A 25,909-nucleotide genomic window follows, 5' to 3' on the forward strand; every position below is an offset into this window, starting at 1 on the left:
GCACACACAAACCAATTTATTTATCTAGTTTTTCACAGTCACAGTTATTTTGCCACTTGTATTTTTTTTCTATTGCTGACCAATAAGAATTTTCGAATGTTTCGGATTATTAATTTTGTTTCTTTTCGATGTTTCGGCCTCGAAAACGCCACCGTCGCGAAAAAATTTTTATTTTTCAATTACAATAGATATACATCTTTCGTTATCTATTAAAATACAGCCTCTCCATTAATTGTCCATTATTAATTGAAACTTCTGTTTCATTAATTTTTATGTATTTTTTTTTTGTATTCTCCGATCACAATAGATATACCCAGTTATCTATTAAAAATACAGCCTGTTTATCTCGTATTTTGCCAAATTATGAATTGAAACTTTCGTTTCATTAATTTATTTTATACTCTCTTCCTTCCTATAGGAGGAAAATCAGAATGCCACCTTTGCTACCTTTAGCTGTCAGTGAACTAGACGCTTGTTCAGTCTCAAATTAAATTTTAGAATAGTTTTTCTAAATAACAATACCGAAATTTCTTGGGTGACTGCAATTTTTTATTTTAATACGACGAAAGAAAAGGGGTGCGTGCGTTCGATTTCATGGATTTTTCTCGACTTCCTTCATATATTAAAACAATTTCTTCTATGCCTACCTTACTACGGTGGCAAAGCGGGGCGAATTCGCCAAGAGCGAGAGAGCGAGCTTTTATTGCGCTCCCGCTTTGCCCTAGCCTAACTTACACTAGACTTCATGAAATACTATCCTAATAACAATTATTATTATTCAAATGGCGCTACACCGGCCCCGTTGAAGGCCTGGAAGGCTTCAAACCATTGGCAGAAGCGCCAATTTGTGTATCGGCCTCCTGAACGTGGCTCCGCTGCTCGTCCTTAGCTCGACCACTCTGACCCTTCCGTCCTGCCCGGCGGTTGTTCCGACCACACTTCCGAGGAGCCACTGTTGAGGGGGCAGGTTGTCCTCGGCGACGATTACGAGGTCGCCTTCCATTATGTTTGGCTCCTCCTGGTGCCACTTGCATCTTATTTGTAATCCCAGCACATACTCCCGGGACCATCGCTGCCAGAACATTTGCCTGGCTGACGAGACAAGCCGCCATCGCTTTAAGCAGCTCAGACCCTCCTGGTCCGGGGTCCTGGGTGCTGGGGGTGCGATGAGCGGCCCGCCTGTCAGCAGGTGCCCGGGAGTCAGCGCGTCTCCGTCGCTTGGGTCTGGGCTTAGGGGTCCTAGCGGGAGCGAGTTGAGTACCGCCTCGATCCCGACCAGCACGGTCTCCAGCTCCTCTGCGGTGAGGAGAGCGCTTCCGACTGCCCGTAGGAGTAGGCCCTTGGCAGACTTCACACCGGCCTCCCAAAGTCCGCCCATGTGCGGTGCTCGAGGCGGTATGAAGGCAAACTCGCACCCGCTTCTTGACGCGAATTCGCGTATCGCGTCCGCTTCCGCCTCTATCTTCCTCCGCAGTTCGCTGAAGTGGCGACTTGCTCCGACGAAATTTGTCGCGTTGTCGCAGTTCACGCGTTGCGGACATCCTCGACGACCGACGAACCTTTGGAATGCCAACAAGAAGGAATTAGTCGTCAAATCGGAGACAATTTCTAAATGAACAGACAAATAACGCTATGTAGGACTTATAAGGGGGCCTTCCACGAATTTTCAGAGTCGTATAGACTGGGCCACAAAAATCAACGCAACATACTGAAAATGGGCGGAGAGCACGGAGCCGGTCTGCGGGTAAGTTGCCCATCATTTGGGTCTGGAGTAGCGGCTTGCATTTAAAGCAACGAATACACGACCTAACTGTCGCCCTGCAGACCGCCTGAGCATTCACTATCCAAGCCGGCATGAAAATTCGTTTGATGCAGATAGCGAACGTATATCTGCACAAACTGCGAGCGTTTTGTCAATAACAAAGGAAACTTGGCATTATATGACATAGGAGCTTTAAGTAGTCGCCCCCCAACTCACAACAACGAAAAAGAGCACCATGTCCCAGCCTCTTCATGGATGAAGGGATTCAAGCGCTGAACACTGGGGCCTAACTTGGTGCCTTTACGAACCCTTTCAATATCTTCCTGAGACTCATTTTTCTGTGTTATTTCGACTATTTTTAGAAACGCCTCGTCGTATTCTACGGATGACGGAATTTTTCCAAAGTTGAGACTTTTGTCTTTGCATTTTCGGATGAAGCGGAACACGAAAACGAACACTCTTAGCAGTTTGAGGTGTGACGAGTATCCCTCGATTACATCCACTAAGTAATTTGGCTTGGCCGCGACGGTTAGTCCGACCGATTTCTTCCGACTTTCCATCTGTATCTCTTCTTCGGAAAGCTCGAAGTGTGGATTTCTGGGCCAGCTCTCTTCTTCAAACTTTAAGAGCTCTGGTCCACCAAACCAGATCGACTGCACGATTTCCTCTACGTCACAACCTCTCGAAACTATGTCTGCTGGGTTCTGTTTTGTTGGCACATGCCGCCACGTAGCTTCACTTGACCACTCTTGAATCTCCGCTACTCGGTTCGCAACGAATGTTGACAACGACGAAGGGTGGGATCTGATCCAATGAAGAGTAACTTCTGAATCTGACCAGAATATCATTTTATCAATTGGAACCTTGAGCAGTGATTTGATTCGGTGACAAAGGTCTGCTAGAAGGTGAGCGGCACATAACTCAAGCCTTGGGAGCGTTTTCGTCTTGAGTGGCGCTACTTTCGACTTTGCAGTCAACAAGGAGACCTTGAAACCTTATGCAGTCTTTCTACGGATATAGACGCAGGCTCCATAAGCTCTCATGGATGCGTCGGCAAAGGCATGTACTTGAATCGGTGACATGCACAAATCGAGGTATGGTAATCTTCTCCAACTGACCCAAGGATTCTTTTAATAAGTTCCATGCTGTTTCCAAGTTCATTGGAATTGACTCATCCCAATCTAGCTTGTTGAGCCAAAGCTCCTGCAGTAGGATCTTTCCCTTAATTACTAAAGGACTTAACAAGCCAAGGGGGTCAAACAGCTTTGATGTCACCGATAAGATGTTCCGTTTTGTCGCTCGGAGCTCGGAACTTAAAGACGTCTTCGTGTGGCAGCCACGATATTCCTAACGCCTTAGTTGACTCTGAGTCCGAGATCGTTATCGGCTTAACTGTGCTCTCGGATGCGGTGACCTCAGGTGAGTTCGAAAACATCATCAAAACGTCAACATATCATCGACATAGAAGTCGGAGTTAATAACTTCAGCAGCTTTAGGGAGTGAGAGTTTTGCAGACTCACTCAACCTCTTCAAACATCGAATAGCCAAAAATGGGGCTGGTCCAGTCCCATATGATACGGTGTTGAGCTGGTATATTCTCAAGGACTCAGACGGGACTTTTCTCCACACTATGAGCTGGAATTGTCTATCCGCATCAGCGACCCAGACTTGGCGATGCATCTTCTTGACATCGGCTGTCAAGGCGTACCTGTGTAGTCTGAATCGGAGCAATGTCGAATACAGCTCATCCTGTATCGTAGGACCGACCATCAATATGTCGTTCAAGGCCACCTGAGAGGACGTTTTACAAGACGCATCGAAAACGACACGGAGCTTGGTCGACGTGCTTTGGGGCCCAACACACACTGATGTGGAATGAAATAATGTGGAGTTTTGGGGATTGTGTTGTCTGTGGTAGACATGTGACCCAAGAAGAGGTACTCTTCCATGAACTCTAAAGACATCTTCTGTAACTCGGGGTCACGAGACAATCTTTTTTCAAGCGATAAAAACCGCCGTTTAGCCCCTTCAAAGGAGTTGCCTAAGATACTGGGATCTGATTTGAACGGTAGTTTTACATCAAACCGACCTGAAGGCATGACCTGAGTAGTCCTTCTATAAAGCTCTTCAGGAGATAAAGACTTTTTAGACGACGGCAATTCTTCCAGCGACCAAAACTTTTGTAATGTGTTGTCGATGTGTATCACTGACTCTTCTCGACAACTCAAACAATTCCTAGCTTCTTGGGTGGCAGTCACCTTTGGAGTGTATCTGCCCGACACAATCCAGCCGAGAAGCGTTTTCTGCAGAGTTGGATAGTCAGGACCTTGTCGAATCTGACCAACAGATAGAAGTTCGAAAAATGTTTCTGCACCTATCAACATATCTATCTTCTGTGGCTTGAAGAAATATGGGTCTACAAGTGGTAAGTTCTTCGGGATTTTCCAGTCACTCACGTTAAGTGTCTGATCAGGGTGATACCCCGAAATGGACCTTAGAATCCAGAAATCAACCGAAAACTCACTACCAGTAATTCGCGACTTCACCACCGTGTGTATCTTTTTCTTGACTTGTGAATTGGATTCACCAATACCAAGCAAGTTGATACACGACTCCTCCCTACGGATCTGTAAGCGCTGTGCTAAGTCCTCAGTTATAAAATTGGTTCGAGACCCCGAGTCAAGCAGAGCTCGGGCCAAAACATGTTCACCATTATTTGTTCGGACGCTTACGATCGACGTAGCCAGAATAACTCTATCCATAGCTGTCGCATGGAGAGCATGCGAAGTGGAAGGTTGATTCTGATTGGGAGGAGGAGAAGAATTCTCTGGGGGTGATGGTAACGCTAGACTTTTATTCGCCACTGTGTACCTATGCAATAAGGTATGGTGTGAGCAGCCACACACTCGACACTTCTTAGCTTTGCATCGTACTACAGAGTGGCCTTGTTGCAGACAATTGATGCACAGGGATGCAGTTTTTGCGAATTCGAACCTTTGCATTACTGCCAGCCGACCAAATGGACTGCAATCTGTCAACAAATGGCCTTTCGCATTGCAGTAGCTGCATTGTTGGATTTTGGTATTCGCGGTGGAACACGCGAATGAGCTCCGATTATGCGGCTTGCTTGGCACAGCTTTCTGCTCCTGCTTTGGTTTGTCCGAATTTTCGGCCGAAAGATGCTGATGTCTACGATTAAGCAACTTTTCACAGTCAGTCCAAAGTGGCAGCTTCTCATAATCGAGCTGTTCTTCCCATTTCTCTTTGGTCACCGGATCGACTCTGCTCAAGACGAGATGAATAATCATCGCATTCGAGATCTTTTTATCATCGCCTATCGACAACAACGAACCATATATGGATGAGGCGGTATCGATAAGGTTCCTTAAGGACGATGCTGATTGCTGGGTCATTTTGAGAAGACTAAATAGGGCATCAATGTGATTTTTAAAGATCAGACAATCATTATCGTAGACCCGTTTTAAGCTAGCCATTGCTTTCTCGTAGTTGGTCTCGGTTACTTGGGAAGCCCTAACTGTTCCCAACGCTTCACCGGAGGGACACGAAAGCAAATGGTTGAACTTTTCGATAATTGGAATGCTTTGGTCATTGTGAACTAGATTCTCAAATAAACCTATGAAGTTTTTAAAGTCCGAAAAGTTGCCGCTGAACTGCGGCAGAGCTAACTTCGGAAGGCGAGCACGAGTTGGGCCACCATAAGCTGGTACTGCCGGTTTTGTCTCATCAGCTGTCTTCAATGCGCAAATGAGAGACATTAATTTTGCCTTTGTGACAATTGAGAGTTCTTCCAACTCGACTCCAAATTCATCGTCAATGTCTATATCTTCAATCTTCTCTTGAAGTTCGCGTGCCGTGTCAATGCTACGCATCAGCGTTTCAGTCTGCACTCGAGCTCCGTCAATACCAGCGGAATATCCCCCGCTTCTAAACGGTCCGCTAATAAACGAATGCCTTTGACACGGCAACTGCGCTTTTTCTTCAGCTCTTCAAGGACGATATTGTTGGCTTTTGAGGTCATATTGATTCTCAATATAAGCAACTGAAGGCGAAAGATCGTTTCTAATAATCGTATGTAATGCCGAGGCACTCAATGAAATAATGGGTAATTGCACCCAAACGAGGTGAATAACCAATATAACCGACAAGTTTAGGGTAGAGCGTCGCTTGGCTGGCGCGTAAACGAAAACCACACAAGAATAGCAACGAACAGCAATGGTGACAAGCGAAAACGAAAAATTTCACCGCTGTAGTTCTGAAGAATGGATGTATACGTATGCACCGACAACGATCGACGCTAAATTGATTTGCGAAGCACGACTTTGTCTTAATTGATAGTTGGATCCTACTGTACCAAACGAATATACCCGACGAAAACAGGGTAGCGCGTCACTTGGTGTTTGGTTTGGATCAAGCGCGCCAAACAAAAGAACAACGATAAGCAACGGTGAAGAGCGAAAGCGAGACGAAAAAATTCACCGCTGCCGCTGCCAACTATACATATATTTGACACAACGAAAACGAGAAAGGGGAAAGGGGCGACAGCGATTGCAGTTAAAATGAGTTATATGTGTAGTTATAGCGTCCAAGAGGGTTAGATGTATATGTATATAGTGACATATCCATAATTCCCCACATCCCATACACATTATGTTTATGTACAATTCATCCACCCCATCCACACAAGTAACAGGACCCCACTCAAGAATCAATAACTGTTTCTTCCCATACTCCAAGCTAGGGCCCCCCATAATATAAACAATGGACCACATTGTTTCAGCAACATTAGAATCACGCCACTCTCGAGAAATCGATTCTTTAGAATCACGCCACTCATGAGGACCAATCAAAGCTAGACATAAAACCAAGGAGTATCACATTCCTAGCTCCGTCATGTAATGCAACACCGATCGCCAGCAGTGGATGCCTTTCATCAAAGCCGACGCATCCCCAAATATCGATCCAGGCACGTACGCCACCGACACGAAGATGCAGCCGAGGAAAGCAACGCCCGAAGCCAGAGTCGGGAGTTCCAAGAGAAGGGCTCATGGAAACTAGCCAGCAGCAGAGAGATCAGTTCCGTTTGAGACAAGCAGACCGAAAGTCAAGTCGGGGAATTCATTTAAATCTTGTGACATAAAGATATTTAAGTTTGTAAAATAAAAGTATTTTTTTAAAAACTTAAAATCGAGTTGCGGATATTTAACTGGCGCAGTCGGTAGGATTTCGTTTAAAATTAACACCTATATTTCGGTAATGGTCAGCTTGTGTAATTTATAATTACTGTGATCACGTAATCCCGGAATTGTTAATAAAATTGTGAAATCCGCCAAAGAACCTATGTGCTGCAAGCACATACGATTTGCAAAACTAATTTAAGTGAACTGAAGTAAGCGGAGATAGTGAATCACCAAGGACAGTGAAACACTTAATACAAAATCAAAAAAAAACTTACAAGTGAACCAAAATAAAGTTAAAAACTACAACAAAACAAAACCCAATCAACACCAACAACATGGCGTTACCACCACTATCATTGAGCGAAATCCACTTGAACCAGGCACTGCTGTCGATCCGACAAATACCTGCCTATGACGGTTCATCTGGACAGCTAAGCTCATTTATCAAACGAATCGAATATGTATGCGGATTATATCCAACTGAAGATCTTCGCCAACAAAGGATCCTATTTGGAGCGACCGAGATCCAACTGTCAGGAGAGGCACAACGCATATCGCAAATGACACAACCCAACACGTGGCTCGAACTGAAGACGGCGCTGATCAACGAGTTCAAAAATCACACACCATATGAAGAACTCTTACGACAACTATACACCACCAGATTCAACGGCAGTCTTCGTAAGTTTATAGAAGAATTAGAGATAAAAGCATTATTAATAAACAATAAGCTAAACTTAGAAAACATACCAGAAAATAATGTCATTTATAAAAACGCTTTGAACAACACAATTAAAGATGTCATTACTCGAAAACTTCCTGACAGAATGTTCATGACCTTAGCAAGAAAAGATATTACCACATTGTCTAATCTTAAGAAGGCAGCACAAGAAGAAGGATTGTACGAATCTAGTACAACAGATGCAGGTACAAATAAAGATCAATCGAAATCGTCTCAATCAAATCGAAAGAATGTTGGAAACTATTATCCAAATTATAATACTACTAACTATCACAATCAAACTCAGAGTTCATCTGGAACAGGTCAGACGAATCGAACAAATCAAAATCAAAATTCCCAAAATCCTGGATTATACAATGAGTTCAAAAATTCCTTGAATCAAGGTAGGGCTCAGAATCCATTCAATCAGCAAATATTTCAAAACCAAGCTAGTGGGAGTGGACCCAACCAACCTACTAAAAGAGGGAGGGAGAGCCAGAGTGGCCAAACGAAGATGGACGTAAATTTTCATCAAGCCGCCTCGGAAGAAACCGAGGAGGACCCTATATAAACATTACCATTAATAAAAGAATATTAAGGTGTATCGCTGACTCGGGATCATCGATCAACATCATGAAAGAAAATTACACAGATTCCGAGATAAAAGACGATAACCTTACGGTCCATACCATCAATGGACCTGTCCGTTTAACTAAGAGTATAATGAGGAATGCGAACAAAACATGTCCGTCCGAACAAAAGTTCTACATACATAACTTTTCCGAAAATTATGATATTTTATTAGGAAGAGAATACTTGATGGCAAGTAAAGCCGTCATCGATTACAGAAATGACACTGTAACACTAGGAGCTAGGTCGTACCCAATCATTCAGAGTGGAGAAGCTATTGAAGCCGGCAAGACCGCACAGAAGTGCACTGATCCCTCTACAAAAGAAGAGAAGATCGCACCTAAGTGCCTTGACCCATCTCCAGAGGGAGATCAATACTTCGCTTCCGCTCTAGACAGTGAATTAAGGGAATGTAATCAATTAAGATTGGAACACTTAAACGACGAAGAGAGGGAAGAGTTAAAGAAGGTCTTATATGAGTTTAAGGATGTGCAGTACAGAGAAGGTGACAATTTGACTTTCACAAGTACAATCAAGCACGAGATCAAAACTCAACATGAAGACCCGGTCTACAGACGACCATACAAATATGCCCAGATACATGATCAGGAGGTAAACCAGCAAATCAAAGATATGATCAGGCAGGGAATAATTCGAAAGTCGAATTCTCCTTACTGCTCGCCCATATCTATGATTCCGAAGAAGATAGATGCCTCAGGAAAGCAAAAATATCGAATGGTAGTAGACTATAGAAGTCTAAATGAAATCACAGTTAAAGACAAATTCCCAACTCCAAGAATGGATGAAATCCTAGACAAACTAGGTAAATGTCAGTATTTTACGACAATCGATTTAGCAAAAGGTTTCCATCAAATACCCATGGAACCTAGCTCAATCCCCAAAACTGCGTTCTCCACTAAGCATGGACATTACGAGTTCACTCGTATGCCCTTTGGGCTAACCACTGCCCCAGCTACCTTCCAAAGATGTATGAACAATCTGCTAGAAGAGTTAATCTTCAAAGATTGCTTTGTATACTTGGATGACATCATTATATTTTCCACTTCATTGGAAGAACACTTGTTGTCACTAAGGAGAGTATTTGGAAAGTTGAGAGACGCCAACTTGAAGCTACAAATGGATAAATGTGAATTCATGAAAAAGGAAACTGAATTCCTAGGTCATGTAGTCACTACTGAAGGAATAGTACCAAATCCAGGCAAAATCTCTGCCATTGTCAAATTTCCAATACCAGAAACGACTAAACAAATAAAGTCATTCTTAGGTCTGTGCGGGTTCTACAGGAAATTCATTCCTAATTTTGCAAACATAGCAAAACCCATGACACTCAAACTAAAGAAAGGAGCTGTCATAGACCCCAAGGAAGAAAGGTACGTCGAGGCATTTGAGAGACTAAAAGTACTCATCACCTCAGACCCTATCCTTGCGTTCCCAGACTTTGACAAAATGTTCACGGTAACAACCGACGCTAGTAACATAGCATTGGGAGCGGTTTTGTCACAAGAACACAAACCGATCTGCTACGCTAGCAGAACCCTAAATGAACATGAAATAAACTATTCAGCCATCGAAAAGGAATTATTAGCGATCGTATGGGCAACCAAGTATTTCCGTTCATACCTGTTCGGTAGAACATTCGAGATACAAAGCGATCATAAACCCTTGATTTGGTTGAACAACCTCAAGGAGCCAAATATGAAATTACAAAGGTGGAAAATAAAACTGAATGAGTTTGATTTTAAAATGAAATATCTACCAGGCAAAGAAAATCATGTAGCTGATGCCTTATCAAGGGTAAAGATTAATGAAAATCTCCTGGGAGAAGCTTCCAATAGCGTTGGTGCAACTGTACATAGCGCACAGGAAGACAATCTAAATCACATTGCTATCACGGAAAGACCAATTAACTATTACAATCGGCAAATTGAACTAATAAAAGGCAATGAAGATAAGGTAGAAACAATTCGTTATTTTCACAAGTTAATCATCAAGATCACGTATAAGGAAATGACTAACACCTTAGCGAAGGATATAATAAAGGAATATCTATGCACCAAAAAGAGCGCATTATATTTCCATAACGAAACAGATTTTCCTCCATTCCAAAAAGCCTATTTAGAAATCATTAATTCTAACAATATAACCAAAGCTATTAAATCAAGCACGAAACTCCTAGATATTCAGAATTACGCTGAATTTAAAGAAACCATATTAAAGAATCATAAAGGCTTACTCCATCCAGGGATAGAGAAAACCGTCAATTGGTTTAGGGGAAAATACTATTACCCGGATTATCAAAAACTAATCCAAAACATCATAAACGAATGTCCTACTTGTAATATTGCCAAAACAGAGCATAGAAATACGAAGTTGGCATTCGAAACTACACCGGAAATACTGAACATCAGAGAGAAATACGTCATGGATTTCTATATGGTTGGTAACCAACAGTTCCTATCATGTATTGACGTATACTCGAAGTTTGCAACTCTTGTAGAAGTAAAAAGTCGTGACTGGTTAGAAGCAAAAAGAGCCATCATGAAAGTTTTTAACGAGATGGGCAAACCAATTGAAATCAAAGCCGATAAAGATTCAGCTTTTATGTGCACAGCATTGCAAGCATGGCTGAATGCGGAAAACGTCAAAATAGAGATCACTTCCAGCAAAAATGGAATATCTGACGTAGAAAGATTTCATAAAACAGTAAATGAAAAATTAAGAATAATATCTAGCGAGGATAACACAGAAGATAGATTCACGAAGTTTGAATTAATTCTTTATACTTATAATCATAAAACCAAACATAATACCACAAATAGGACACCAGCTGATATATTCATTTATGCAGGCTCACCTGATTATGACACACAACTAAATAAAGTGAATAAAATCACTCAATTAAATAAAAACCGCATAGAGTATGAAGTAGATACCCGCTATAAACTATCACCTCTAGTTAAGTCTAAGGTAACAAATCCTTTCAAAAGGACGGGTGAAATTAGACAGGTAGATGAAAAACATTATGAAGAAAAGAATAGGGGTAGGAAAATAACTCATTATAAATCAAAATTCAAGAAAAAGAAGAAATCTAATAGAAGCAAATATAATAATTCCAGAGAAACCGAGGAAGTTAATGGAATCGGCGAACTTCAACACAATTAAAATCCTCATCTTCCTCATAATTACCATCGTAATGGCACAGGGCCAAAACATAGAAATAAATTCTATAAAATCCCAAAACGGATATATGATATTCAAAACTGGATCGATCAACATACCTATCAATTACGAATACCATTATCTAACTGTTAATGTAACTAAAACCGAAGAACTATACCAAAATTTGTTAAGGCAAGCCACTAAATTCCAGGACATAATCCAAATAAAATATCTAGTAGACAAATTGCAAAGAGAAATGAACGGGCTAAAAATAACCAAAAGAAATAAAAGAGGCCTAATCAATATAGTAGGAACAGCCTACAAATATCTCTTTGGAACACTAGATCAGGAAGATAAAGTCGATTTGGAACAAAAAATAGAAAATTTAGCCAGCCATAGCATTCAAATGAATGAACTAAATTTGGTAATAGATGCAGTTAATAGCGGAATAAACGTTATAAACAAACTAAATGAAGAAAAAGACAGGAATCAACAAATAGAAATTTTGATATTCAATCTACAACATTTCACAGAATATATCGAAGATATAGAACTAGGTATGCAATTAACTAGGCTCGGTATATTTAATCCAAAATTATTAAAACAAGACTACCTGGAACAAATAAATTCTGAGAAAATACTAAATATAAAAACCTCCACATGGCTAAAATCCGATACCAACGAAATTCTAATAATTTCCAACATTCCCAAAGACATTACAAAAGTACCAATCTATAAAATCGTTCCGTATCCAGACGAATTAAATAACATGTTAACAGATATGACATACGACAAGTACTACATAAAAAATGAAGAAGTATTTGTTAAAGAAACTAGATTGAAAACCAATGACAATTGTATAAAAGGAATTTTAATGCAAACTCCCACTAAATGTCCATATTCCAAAACATTTCAAAACTTTCAAATAAACTTTATTGAACCCAATATACTAATCACGTGGAATCTTCCAAAAACAACGCTAAATCAGAATTGTGTAAACCAAGAAATCATAGCGGAAGGAAATACCATTATAAAAATCTACAACTGTTCAATCCAATTAAATGAATTTACAATATCAAACACAATGTTAGATTTTGCCCAGAATGTTTATGTCAACAACAACATAACTAAAATAAAACCACTGTCGTATGTCCAAACTAATGAAATAATTATGCAATACACCACATATAGTAACCTATTACAAATAAGTCTACTAATTTCATTTGTCATAATTATATTAGTACTACTAAGTTATGTAGCTGTTAAATTTACGAAAACTTCTAAAAGAGTCACGGTTAAATGTATAAACCCTATAATAGAAGCAGAAGAGGAACCAACCTCAGCCACCGCACTTGACACCCCGTCACTATACCCGAGGGTAATCGCCTAGGGACAGGCTAATAACAAACGTTGGGGGAGTGACATATCCATAATTCCCCACATCCCATACACATTATGTTTATGTACAATTCATCCACCCCATCCACACAAGTAACAGGACCCCACTCAAGAATCAATAACTGTTTCTTCCCATACTCCAAGCTAGGGCCCCCCATAATATAAACAATGGACCACATTGTTTCAGCAACATTAGAATCACGCCACTCTCGAGAAATCGATTCTTTAGAATCACGCCACTCATGAGGACCAATCAAAGCTAGACATAAAACCAAGGAGTATCACATTCCTAGCTCCGTCATGTAATGCAACACCGATCGCCAGCAGTGGATGCCTTTCATCAAAGCCGACGCATCCCCAAATATCGATCCAGGCACGTACGCCACCGACACGAAGATGCAGCCGAGGAAAGCAACGCCCGAAGCCAGAGTCGGGAGTTCCAAGAGAAGGGCTCATGGAAACTAGCCAGCAGCAGAGAGATCAGTTCCGTTTGAGACAAGCAGACCGAAAGTCAAGTCGGGGAATTCATTTAAATCTTGTGACATAAAGATATTTAAGTTTGTAAAATAAAAGTATTTTTTTAAAAACTTAAAATCGAGTTGCGGATATTTAACTATATATGTATTAATATATATGCTCAACTCTAACTACAGCATGCAATCTAGCTCTACTATGTCATACGTATGTGCCAAGAATTGAAAGCGAGGTGCAATTGTTTCAGCACAAGACAATAATTGCGAGTTTTTTAATCTTTTCGTCTTCACTCGAGCTTTCAATTTTTTGCACAAATACCTCTTGGGTAGATAGGAAATTCCAGGTGCTGTACTCTCCTCTTCTTATACTGGATGCTCCACTTGGATCTTCTTGGGTAGATGGTATATGTGTCTCCTTTTGTATATAGCTTCAGACAGGGTATTGCACGACCGACGCGGTGATTTTCAGTTTGTTTATTGAATTCTTTGCACACACGTCGCGGTCAATTTGGCAATTTAGCTGTAACACATATGCATGTACATAGGTATAATAGATTTTGGCTTGTGATGATATTTCAGGCTGAGGTAAGCTCAGTCACGTCCAGGGGTCTGTTCACAAGAAATTTGTAGAAATGTGTTGGAACCTTAAGGGCGGCGTCAGAGGGCGGCCTGTCGTAGAGAGGTGGATCGGGGCGTGTGGACTCGGGGTGGGGCGACGTCGGTGTCTCGGCTGATTGGGGTGAACTTACGCAATCGGGTGTTTTTACTTTGCAAATTTGACACTTTATTGTATTTCTTAGCGGTTTAAATGACTTATTTTTAATTGGGCGCCGATGTCTTCTGGTGGGTTCCGGGTACCGCGTCTGTACTCCGGGTTGGGTCTCCGCGTAAGTTTTGGTACGACGACCGTACTGTGAGCCGGATCTCTGCGTAAGTTTTGGTACGACGACCGTACTGTGAGCCGGATCTCTGCATAAGTTGCTTTCTGGTTTCCAGTCGGCGTCTATTTATACGCCAATGGGCGCTGTGTCAGCGGGTTCGAAAGTGCACTTCCGTGTCGGGGTGCACTTCGCTGTTCTGGCGATCGCGGGTTGACCTAGTTCTGCCTCTTCGTGTTTTTGGCAAGCCGGCGGGTTTGCCGTTGGGGGCTCGTCGTGGGCTTCCGCGGTGTCATCGTTTTGTAGCCGATGAACCCGGAAGACTGGTGGAGTGGAACCCGGAGTGGTGGAAGTCAGCGTGACCTGGTGTTGGGTCAGCGTTACGAAGACGGCGCCAGTCAATCGGTGGCTATGTGTGGAGGGGGGGTGTTCGCGTAGTAAATCACTTTGGGCGAGGTGTTGTAATTTAGTAGCCGGATCTTTATTGGGTGTTGGGAGAGGCGTTGTAGCGAACCCTTTTGGGTTCGTTACACCCTCCCCTTTCTTCCCCGACGAGAGTCACGAAGACCCGTGCGTGGGGCGTGCGGCGGTGGGTTGTTGGCTCGGATGGCTTCGCCTTCTTCTGGTGAGAGTGCACTGATAGATGGGGGCCAGAGTTGCGGCTATTTAATCCGTTCTGCAGGGTCCGCGTTTGCGGAGCAAGCTTTCCTTCTCTCTTCCGTGTTGCACCGGGGGTGCGTTTTGGGGTCGCCGCCGACTTGCGATCATCTCGTCCCTTGCCTCGTTAGCGGTCGAGGGGTCGAGGGGTTTGTTGTGCTCGCGTTGTTGTTGGCGTTGCGCCGCCGGTCGGTGTTTCGCTGACGTTGTCTCTCTTGGCCGGGTGCCCCGGGTTCTGCCGACTCTGCGGTGCCGCGGTCGGGGCGTCGGGTTGCTGTTTCATTGGTTTCTTCCGCGGTGTCAGCATTCCTGTGTAGACCAGTGGGCTTGTCGGGCTCGTGGTCGTGGAACTCTCTCAGGTCGTTGATATTCGCGGTCTTCTGTTTCCGGCTTTCGCAATGTTGTAATTTGGCGATGTTTGGCGATGGAAAACTGTTGACTCGGTAGGGACCGTCGAACTTCGGAGCTAACTTTGCCGCGAAGCCCTCGGCGGCGTTTGAGAGGTGGTGTTGGCGTAGTAGTACCAATGATCCGATGGCGGGGCGCCGTAGTCGCCGGCGGAGGTTGTAATGTCTCCCTTGCTCTTGGCTGGCTCTCTGGATGTTGTTTCGGACGATGGCGAATACTTCTTTTAGTCTCGTCGCTTTGCTGCTGGCCGTCTCTTGTGTACTCCCTGTCCCGGGCGTGACTTCGTCGTAAAGGGTGCCGGGGAGTCGGGGTTCTCATCCTTGCAGGAGGAAAGCGGGGCTGAATCCGGTCGTCTCGGAGACGCTGGAGTTGATCGCCAATGTCATCTCGGGTAGGAGTTCGTCCCACGTGTTCTGGTGGTCGTCGACGAACTGTGCGATCATCGTTTTCACAGTCCGATTGGCTCTCTCCGTCGGGTTTTCTTGCGGGCAATACGGGGCTGTGTGTTGTAGGTCCACGCCTGCGGTTCGCAGGAATGTTTTAAACGATCGGCTGGTGAACTGGGTTCCGTTGTCTCTCATGACGATGGTGTGTTCTGTTAGATCCGTCGTCCCTCGGAGGCCTGCGAGTGTCGGCAGTTCTTCGTCTAGAAATTCCTGTATTCTCGGAGCGATGTCGGGAGGCCATGGGTCGGAGATTCGTTCCGAATCGTCCTCCGGTGGTTCGTCGATTCCTGGGTCGCAAGTGTAGTCGGGGTTTTCGGGGAGGATCGTTGTGTCGAATGCGCTTGGTGGTTCGACTTCGCGAGTGTATTTGCTTATGCCGGCGACGGCGGCGGGTATGTCGCTCAGGTGTGGGGTGCTCGTGTGTGTCCTGGGGGGTGCTTGCGCGACGTTGTACTCAGCGTGATGTACGAACGTGCGGGTCTCGATTGCGGTCGTAGCGTTTGACCGACGGCTAGTTTGGGCGGTGGGGTTCACCGATATGGCTCCAGGCGTGGTGCTGGGCCGCATGCCGGCGCCGTACGAGGTGCTGCCCGGGAGGCGTTCCATGATGTCGGTGACGATCGATGGTGTGTCGGCTCCAGGTGCGGCGGGGTTCCGATTGATGCCTCGTGCGGCAGTGATCGCCTCTCCCGGTTCCTGCCTGAGAGGACGCGGGAGTAGCGGGTCGGTCGGTGTCGTTTTCGCGTCGAGGGCGGTGTCGACGGTTCGTGGGCCAGGGTGGCGGTCGGAGGTGATACCTCAAGCGCCTGGCTGCTGCGTGGCGGCTGTCGTTGCTGGGGCCGGGCTGTCTTCTGGAGGGGCGTCCTGGGTTCCTTTCCCTTCGTTGGTGGAACGGCGTCGGTGCCCTCGGGAGACCGGCTCGCTTTCTTCGTGGCTCTGCTTCCTTTTGGGTTTCTCGGAGTGGGCCTGGGGCTGGTGTGCCTCGTCGTGGCCATGGGTTCTGTGTTCCTTGTTCCTTGTGCTCTTGTCTCGTGTCGTGGCGGGGAATTCGTTGGCGGTGGAGGTCTCGAGTTCATGGGTCCGGGGGCGTGTACTTGGCTGGCGGTGATAATCGGCGTGTTTGGCATGGGGCGTTGGGGGCCTCGGAGATGGAGGTCGTTATCGCGGGCGAGTTTGCGGGCGAGGTCGGCAATGATGAAGCTTCGGGACGCCCCGGTGTCCACCGTGGCTTCAGCGCGCCGTCCTCCGATGGTCACTCTCGCCATTATCCGGCCGTCGTGTACTTGTAGCGGGTTTCTTAGTTGGTTGTCTGAGGAAGCGTCGTGCCCGGCTGTTCCCGTGTCAGCTGGGGACGCGAGTCGTTTCCCGACGGGTCCCGGTGGCAACATCCCACATCCCGGGTTCCGCGCCTGCCACATTCCCAACAGAAGAGCATCGATGGGTTGATGCAGTTGCGAGAAACATGTCCAGCTTCTCCGCAGCGTCGACAGGCTGCGTGTGGGTTGGCGATGGGGGTGGTGATCATTCTATGTGCCGTTTCCTGTGCTGGAGCGCCGGCCTGGTGCGGCTTCCTTGCGGGTTCCGAGGTGTTTCAGTGAGGTTTTCGGAATTGGGCCGTTTTGTTGTGCCGTTGGCCGCGTGTACCTGGGTGGTTGACAAGGGGGGATGAGGATCGCTGGTACGTTTCGTTCCTGGATGCTCTCGAACTCTGTGGCCAACATTGTTAATTGCGTCAGACTTCTCAGTTCGTGTCTTCGCACGTACAGCTGGTACGCCGGGAGGGTGTTGTCATAGATCCGGCTAAGTTCCTTGGCTTCGTCGTACCCGACGTGGTGCATGAGCAACCGGAGCTCGATGACGAAGTCCTTGAACGGTTCGCCCACCGCTTGTTTGCGGTCCCTGATCTGGTCTTCCAATTGCTCGAAGTACCGAGGAGGCAGGAAAAAGGCTAGGAATTCCTGGCGGAAATCGGCCCATGAGGCGATCTGGAGTCGGCTGGTGCGGAACCAACGGTTGGCTCGATCGGTGAGGAGCTCTGCCATGGCTCGCGGCAGATAGTTCATGTCTACCCCGTACGAGAGGGCACGCTCTTCCAGTAGTTCGACGAACGACAGTGGGTCGTCCTGCCCGTCGAACTGGATTCCCCACTTTCGGATCCGTTCCGCCATCTGTGCGGCGTGACTGTAATACTGACCGTCTGTGGGGCCATTTCCTCCTGCGTTCGGCAAGATCCTTCTCATGGGCGAAGGCCCTGGCTCCGGGGGCGGGGGCTTCGGTAGATCTTCGGCGGTTATCGATGTCGGTGAGGTGCTGGCTTTGCCTTCCATGATTCCTGGAACTTGTAGGCTGAGTTTGGGGTCCGTCTTCCGCTTCTGTGTTGGTGCTGAGGTGTCGGGCTGGGGCGATCTGGCTCGTCCTGGCTATCTGGCGTACTGCCGCTCGAGCTCCGCCAACCTGACCCAGGCATCGTGTTCGAGGGGCCCGGCGACTAGTTCGGCGAAATTTATTCGCAAATCTTCCACGTTACCCTCGCGGGTGAATCCGAATTCCTCCGCGAAGGACTCCAGCTCCTCTCGGCGACGTTTGTGTATCCAGCCGGTACTCACCCCTGGGTTGGCGACGAATTCTCCAGGGTAATACCCACTGGGCTGTTCCTCTGTGTGGGATTCCATCGCTCCGATTTTTGCTCGCGATGGCCTTTTCGCTGGGCTTGCGCTTTTCCTTCACTAGGGCACTGTGACGAGCTTCGCGGCTGACGCTTCGAATTTCTTCTCGGGGTGACGGCACTGTTTGCGTTTCTCTGTCGCTGTGTCGCGCTTTCGTCTGCTCGTTGCGCAACTCTTGCCGTTGATATTGCGCGAGGTCGGGGTTTTCTTTGGGTTGTTCCTTTGTGTTCTTGCTCTAGTGGCCGTGGGGTTTTATTCCACAAACCCTCGCTGACGTTCCCTTGGGTCCCTGCTCGGGCGCCACTTGTGATGGACCTATTTCAGGCTGAGGTAAGCTCAGTCCCGTCCATGGGTCAATCCACAAGAAATTTGTAGACATGGATGGAACCGTAAGGGCGTCGTCGGGGGGCGGCCTATCGTAGAGGGGCGGATCGGGCTGGAATGGGCGTCGCTCGTCGTGCATACGAAACGGCTGCGTGGACTCGGGGCGGGGTGGCGTCGGTGCCTCGACTAATTGGAGTGAACTTACGCAATCGGGTGTTTTTACTTTGATAATTTGACACTTTATTGTACTTCCTAGTGGTTTAAATAAACTTATTTTTAATTCGTCGCCGGTGTCTTCTTGTGAGTTCCGAATACCGCGTCTGTAGTCCGGACCGGGTCTCTGCGTAAGTTGCTCTTTGGTTCTCATCGCCGTCTTTTTATAGGCCCGTATTGCTGGGTCTGCGGGTTTGACAAATGCACTTCCGCGTCGGGGTGCACTTTGCCGTTCTTGGTGATCGTCGCAGATATTCGCGGCGTCGACTTTCCTCCGTTGATGAACCCGGAAGACCGCACTCGGCCGATGGCTTGGCCTGGAGGGGGGAAAGTTCGCGTGACCTGATGTCTTTGGTCATCGTTATGGAGTTGGCGCGTGTTGATCGGTGGTTGCGTGCGGAGGGGGGCGTTGGTTGCGGGGTGTGGTGCGATGCTCTCATTATAAGTCGGGGGACGCATTATATCGAAACCTTTTAGGTTCGTTACAAGTGTTATTTTAAGAATGCATTGGTAAAGTGTTTTCTTCACTTGTGTTTTGTTGTAGTATCTTTTGATGGGCTACAGATCTTTGTTTACAGCAGAACTGTCATTACTTATCTACTTTATGTGATTTCTTTAGAGATCCGTTTTTGGATACATGAGTGAATGTGTACAATAATATGTTTATGTTGGAACACTAGTTAACCGAAGACCAAACATTTCCTGGCAAGATGAACTCACCAAGAACCATCATATGATCTTTATCAGATCGCGAGGAAGAAACAGAGGTTAAAGCGGACAAATGCTGCTCATAAATAAAGATTTCCGAAGAAGGTGGAATATACGAGCAGGTAATGAATTAAGCGAAAGCGGGAAGAATCAGTTTTACACACAGGAATTCCAGTTCCTGCTGAACTTGGACTGTGAAGTGTTCCGACGTGAAGTAAGAGTCCACTGCAATCAGAACCTCTCCTGCACCTCGAGACGAACGTTCCTTTCTAAAAGTTGTGTACCGACCTGCCAAAACCTCGGAGCTAAGAATGTCCGTTGAGGTTGAGGGTGGCACACTGGAATGATTTGTAAGAGTTATGGGGGGCCTATTCTTCTTCCTAGCCTTAAACTCCGTCACCACCAAATGCTCCGGCCAAAATTTGGCAGAGAAAATGGTGTCAAATTGAGTTGGGGAGATGCTTATCTTAAACGAAGCTATCTCCCTGGCATAAGAGAAGTTAAACTTCTCCACATTTAAGCCCACGGCTTTTATTTTGCTTTGAATAAAAGCAATTACATCAATAAATTTGAGGTTAGGGGCCAGCCGTGAAACAAAAACTTGTCATTTTGGTGAGACTCCCACCAGTGGTTTAGGCACCACAGGCCTAGTACCTGTGGTGGCAACATCCGGTGGCCCGGAACTTCTGATCACTGGTGGGATCATAATAGTCGGGACAGCTAGCGAGCTTGCGGATACTGCGGACACGGACGATGCTGTCGTACTTGGCTGCACGTTCTTTGAAGCCATGAATTCGGCTAACGCGAACGGCTGAGTGATGGCTGGCACTTGCAGATCCCGCGGAATGACCCTTTTACGCCTCGGAGACTCATTCAGTAAGCTCGTTAAAGCCCTTCCTCGTGTGCCTCATAAAAGCCATATCATTCTCCACCGCATGGTGGCGCAGACCACACCGTATTCCATTTTTATCCCCGACACTCAAAATGATTATTGGGGTATATTAGATTTGTGGTGAAAATGGATGTGTGTAACGTCCAAAAAGGAATCGTTTCCGACCATAAAGTGTATATATTCTTGATCGGCATCAATAGCCGAATCGATTGAGCCCTGTCTGTCTGTCCGTCCATATGAGCGCCTAGTGCTCAAAGACAATAAGAGCTAGAGCAACGACATTTTATATCCGGTCTTCAGTGATATGTCACTGTTACAAGTATAATTCAAAACTTTGCCACAATCACTTCCGCCCCCACAAAAGGCGAAAATCTGTGGCATTCACAATTTCAAAGATACCAAAAAACAGAAAACGCATAATCGTAGAGGATGAATACATCTTCTAGAGTGCAAAATCTGAACCAGTTCGTATAATTATTATAGCCAGAAACAAGTAAACAATTTAATTCTCTCTCGCTCTGTGTCTCTCTAACACACAGGTTTCATGGTATGTTTTGCCTATTGCAAAATATGAGTTCCTACATTTCAGAGACTATAAAAGCTAGAGCAACCAAATTTTTGATCCACACTCCAGAGATATCGGACCTTGACCTTTTTGTGTCCAAATTTCGCTACACAAATGTCAGAGTGAATAAATTTAGTGTCCACACTCCTGTTAGATCTCACTATCTCACTCCGCCCCCACAAAGGACGAAAATCTGTGGCATCCACAATATTGCAGATTCGAGAAAACTAAATACGCACAATCATAAAGAATGACCATATATATCAGATCGCTCTTGATCAGATCGGATCATTTTTATAGCCAAAAGGAAAAAATCAATTTGCAGTGGCTACGCAGCGCCCGACGTCACGCCCAGACTGATGTTCTGTCTCTCTCGCACGCACTCTTTGTCGTGTCGTTTAATATTCGCGGCGTCTGCCGGAGTAGAGCCATACTGACTATGTATTGGGTATAAATGGAGATTTGCGGTCGCCGCAGCAACTCACAACGTTCCCCCTCGTTATTATTTAATTATTTAAAAATTTGCAGTAAAAATTTCAAAACAAATTGGTATCAGACCAATGTGCCAGACAACGCTCAAAGCGGAATTGGTAAAATGAAGAGCAAGGTGGGAAGCGGTTATAGCGAGAGCTACTAAACAGAGAGCGCTATTTCTCAGAAAGTTTAAAGAGCGAGAGAGAAAGAAAAGTTGTTTGATTTTAGATAATAGGAAGAGAGTGATAGCTAAAGCAATGGCTACGGGATAAGAGCGGGCTAAACTCAGCGTGAGCGTACTTACAGAAAGCAACACACAAACAAACTATGTTTATGAACCATTGCGGGAGTGTATCGCGGGAGTGTTTAGGTGGTTTTAACGTCCCCGAGAATCGAGGTGTTTTTAGAATAGGCCAGCAGTTCCTGTGGCGTCCTCTTGGAGGAATCTTATAGTGATGCCAGCACTGGGGCGCCAAGGTATCTCCTCCTTGCCCTTGAGAGAGCCGGACAGTTGCAGATGAGATGTTCCAGGGTTTCGATAGCCCCAGGTTCATCGCATTTCCTACACCTGTCTCTGTTGGTGATGCCTAGCTTTGCTGAATGTGCAGCTGCCAGGCAATGAATGCAATGCAGGCAATGCCAGGAACCCAATAGATCCTTACTGACTTTGTCGTGCTTAGGGTATCTAGTGCCTCCCTGCTCGCCAAGACACTTCTGGAACTGACCACGGACGCCTGCATGGATCTGATTGCCGCTTGGCTGTCGACGAATAGATTGACCGCATCGTGTGCTCGCTCTATAAGCTAAGCGACCTCTGCTGCTTTCCGGATGGCGAAAACTTCCGCCTGAAATATGCTGCATCGGTCCGGTAGCTTATACGACAGCCTTATCTCAGGGTCTGTGCAGAATAAGCCCGCTCCTACTCCTCCGTCCATCTTGGAGCCGTCCGTATAAATGTTGAGGTGCTTAACTTGGTCCCTTCCCTCTTCGGGTCCAGTCTTCGGGTCCCAGAGATGAGATAGTTTTGATGTCGAGGCAAGTTTGGGGGATCATGTAATCAGTGGATCCGGTCATCTCCCTGCCAATTAAACTGTGCCCGTATCCTTGTGACGACATATTTCCTGATGCGATGAGGCGCTGTGCTGCCTTTCCCGCAATCAGGCGAGCGTGAATGTCCAGGGGGTCGATTCCGAGTATGGTTTCGAGTGCTTTTGTTGGGGTTGACCTCAGCGCCCCTGTAATACAGAGCAGAGCCTGTCGCTGAGTCTTTTCCATAAGCTTATGACATGTCTTCTTTTCAGTAGCTTGCCACCACACTAGGGCTCCATACAGCAGAGTTGGTCGCACCATCGAGATGTAGATCCAGTGCATTAGAGCAGGTGAGGGGTCCCATGTGCTGCTGAGCATCTTCTTGGATGCATAAAGCGCAATGGTGGCCTTCTTCACCCTTTCCACTACATTGGGTCTCCATTCCAGCTTGCTGTCCAGTACTGGGCCCAGGTATTTCACCTGTGATTTTGGAGTCAGCCTAGTTTGGTCAATTTTTGGGGGGGTCCATATCGGTACCTTGTACCTCTTGGTAAAGAGGATGAGGTCCGTCTTGTCCGCGTTGATACTGAGTCCTACCTCTTCCGCCCACTCACGTATCTCCCTGAGTGTACGTTCCATTAAGGAGCTGAGGGTCGATGGACATACACCCGTAATAAAAATGCTTATGTCGTCTGCATAAGCTGTTATTTTTGGGGCCTTCCTTTCAAATCTCTTAATGAGGTCGTCGACCACCAAATTCCACAGTAGTGGCGACAGGACTCCACCCTGAGGTGTGCCTCTGTGTTCCGTCTTAACCATGGAAGCGGTGCCCCACTCCGATTGCACCCGTCTACAACATAGGAGGTTTTTGATCCAAACGTTGATTGCTGGGTGTATGTTATTTGCTTCTAGGCGACTTGTTGGTGGATACTAGCGAGTGTAGTGCCGTCTCCACTGATTTCCCTTTGGTGTAGGCGTGTCGGTTTGTTGACATCAGTCCCCCTACCTCATTCCTGATATGTAAATCCAACAGCTTTTCTAGTGTTTTTAGTATAAAGGAGGTAAGGCTTATCGGTCTGTAATCCTTGGGACTCACGTGGCTGCACTTTCCTGCCTTTGAGAGGAAGACAACTCTCGAGGTTCTCCATTGGACAGTGATATTGCCCGTACTTAGGCATGCTGAGTATATTCCGAAGAGCCATGGGGTGATAACCCCTTTGGTCAACTGCATTATGGCTGGGAATATCCGTTCCAGTCCTGGTGCTTTTATGGCTGCGAAGGAGTCTATGGCCCAGTGGATTCTCTTAGTGGTTAACAGACCTGTTGGGGGGTGCTGTTTCTCGGTTGCCAGGTCCTGATGCTCCTTGACGTCAGTGACCTTGGTGCATCCAGGGAAATGCACCTCCATTAGTGCTGTTAGGGCTTCTTTACAGCCCTCTGTCCACTGTCCGTTATCTAGTTTTAGTTGGCTCTGTACAGTGGGCTGCTTTGAAAGCAGCTTCCGGAGCCTAGCGATTTCGGGCACTTTCTCAATGTTGGAGCAGAAGTTCCTTCACGAGTTCCTTTGTGCCTTACGTATTTCCTTCTTGTAGCTCCTAAGTAGGATTTTATATTCCTCATTGACAATCTCTTCGGTCGCTTGTTTGGCGATATTAAAGAATTCCTTGACGTTGTTCCTTTGAAGAGAGAGATCTCGGTTCCACCAGAGTGGCTGGGACCTCTTCTTCGTTTTTGAGGGTTTGCACGATGCGTGGTAGGCGTTCAGTAAATCGTTGGATAGGATCTTTAGGGACTTCTATATATCCTCCGCGGATTTCACTGTGCCTGGATTCGAGAGCTTCGAAGTAACTGTCTTTTAAAACTTTACCCAGTTTGTGTTCCGGGGGTTTCTATAGACTGTTATCTTCGAAAAGTGTTCGAATTCGCACTTGAACTGAATGTACTTATGGTCTGAGAAGAATGGTCTTTCGAGGACTCTCCAGTCAGATACCAAAGTGCTCTTTCCCGTGACGAGAGTTAGGTCTAGCACGTTTGACGTCTAGGAGTGACTCACCTCTATCGTTGATGTCGGGGCTTCCCCACACATTGTGATGGGCGTTGGCGTCTGCGCCAATGGGTTGCTGGAGATTTCTGGAGCCGGCTTCCTTCACCAGACTTCTAAGTTCTTCCGGTGGAGCGGGCCTGTCGTGTGCGATGTAGCAGGAAGCTGCCATAAGGCGCTTTTCTTCGCTCTCCAGCATCACTACCGTCAGGTCGTCCGTGCTGCAATGAGACACAAGATGAGCATGGATTCCCTTCCGTACGAGTACGGCGGTTCTGTTCCTGCTTACCGATGTTGAGTAGAGAAGGTTGTAATTTGAGGACTCTAGCCCGGCCACGGAGTTGCCTGACGCAATCCACGGCTCCTGGACTAAAGCTATGTCGGCGGGCCCTTGCTCCATGGTAATGAGGAGTTCCACCGACGCTATTATGTTCTTATGGAGGTTGAGCTGCAGCACCCTTAGCGTCATGGGTGGCTAACTTGTAACGAACCTAAAAGGTTTCGATACAATTCATCTCCCGACTTATAATGAGCGCATCGCACCACACCCCACAACCAACGCCCCCTCTCCGCACGCAACCACCGATCAACACGCGCCAACTCCATAACGATGACCAAAGACATGAGCTCACGGATACTCTCCCCACTCCAGGCCAAAACATCGGCCAAGTGCGGTCTTCCGGCTTCATCAACTGCGGAAAGATGACGCCGCGACGATCACCAAGAACGGCAAAGTGTACCCCGACGCGGAAGTGCATTTTCAAACCCGCAGTCCCAGCAATACGGGCCTATTAAAAGACGGCGACGAGAACCAAAGAACAGCTTACGCAGAAACCCGGCTCAGAGTACAGACGGTGTACCAGAAACTTACGCAGAAACCCGGCTCAGAGTACGGACGTTGTACCAAGACTTACGCAGAAACCTGGTTCGGAGTACAGACGTTGTACCCGGAACTTACAACAAAACACCGGCGACCAATTAAACTAAGTTCATTTAAAGTGCTAAGAATTATAATAAAGTGTCGAATTATCAAAGTAACATCCGATTGCGTAAGTTCGCTCCAAATAGCCGAGGCACCGACACCACCCCACCCCGAGTCCACGCAGCCGTTTCGTATACACGACGAGCGACGCCCATTCCAGCCCCGATCCACCTCTCTACGATAGGCCGCCCCCGACGCCGCCCTTAAGGTTCCATCTATCTCTACAAATTTCTTGTGGATTGACCCCTGGACGTGACTGGGCTT

This window comes from Drosophila persimilis, unplaced genomic scaffold (assembly GCF_003286085.1).
Source record: "Drosophila persimilis strain 14011-0111.01,24,50 unplaced genomic scaffold, DperRS2 tig00000477-arrow-pilon, whole genome shotgun sequence".
NCBI classification, from domain to species: Eukaryota; Metazoa; Arthropoda; class Insecta; order Diptera; family Drosophilidae; genus Drosophila; species Drosophila persimilis.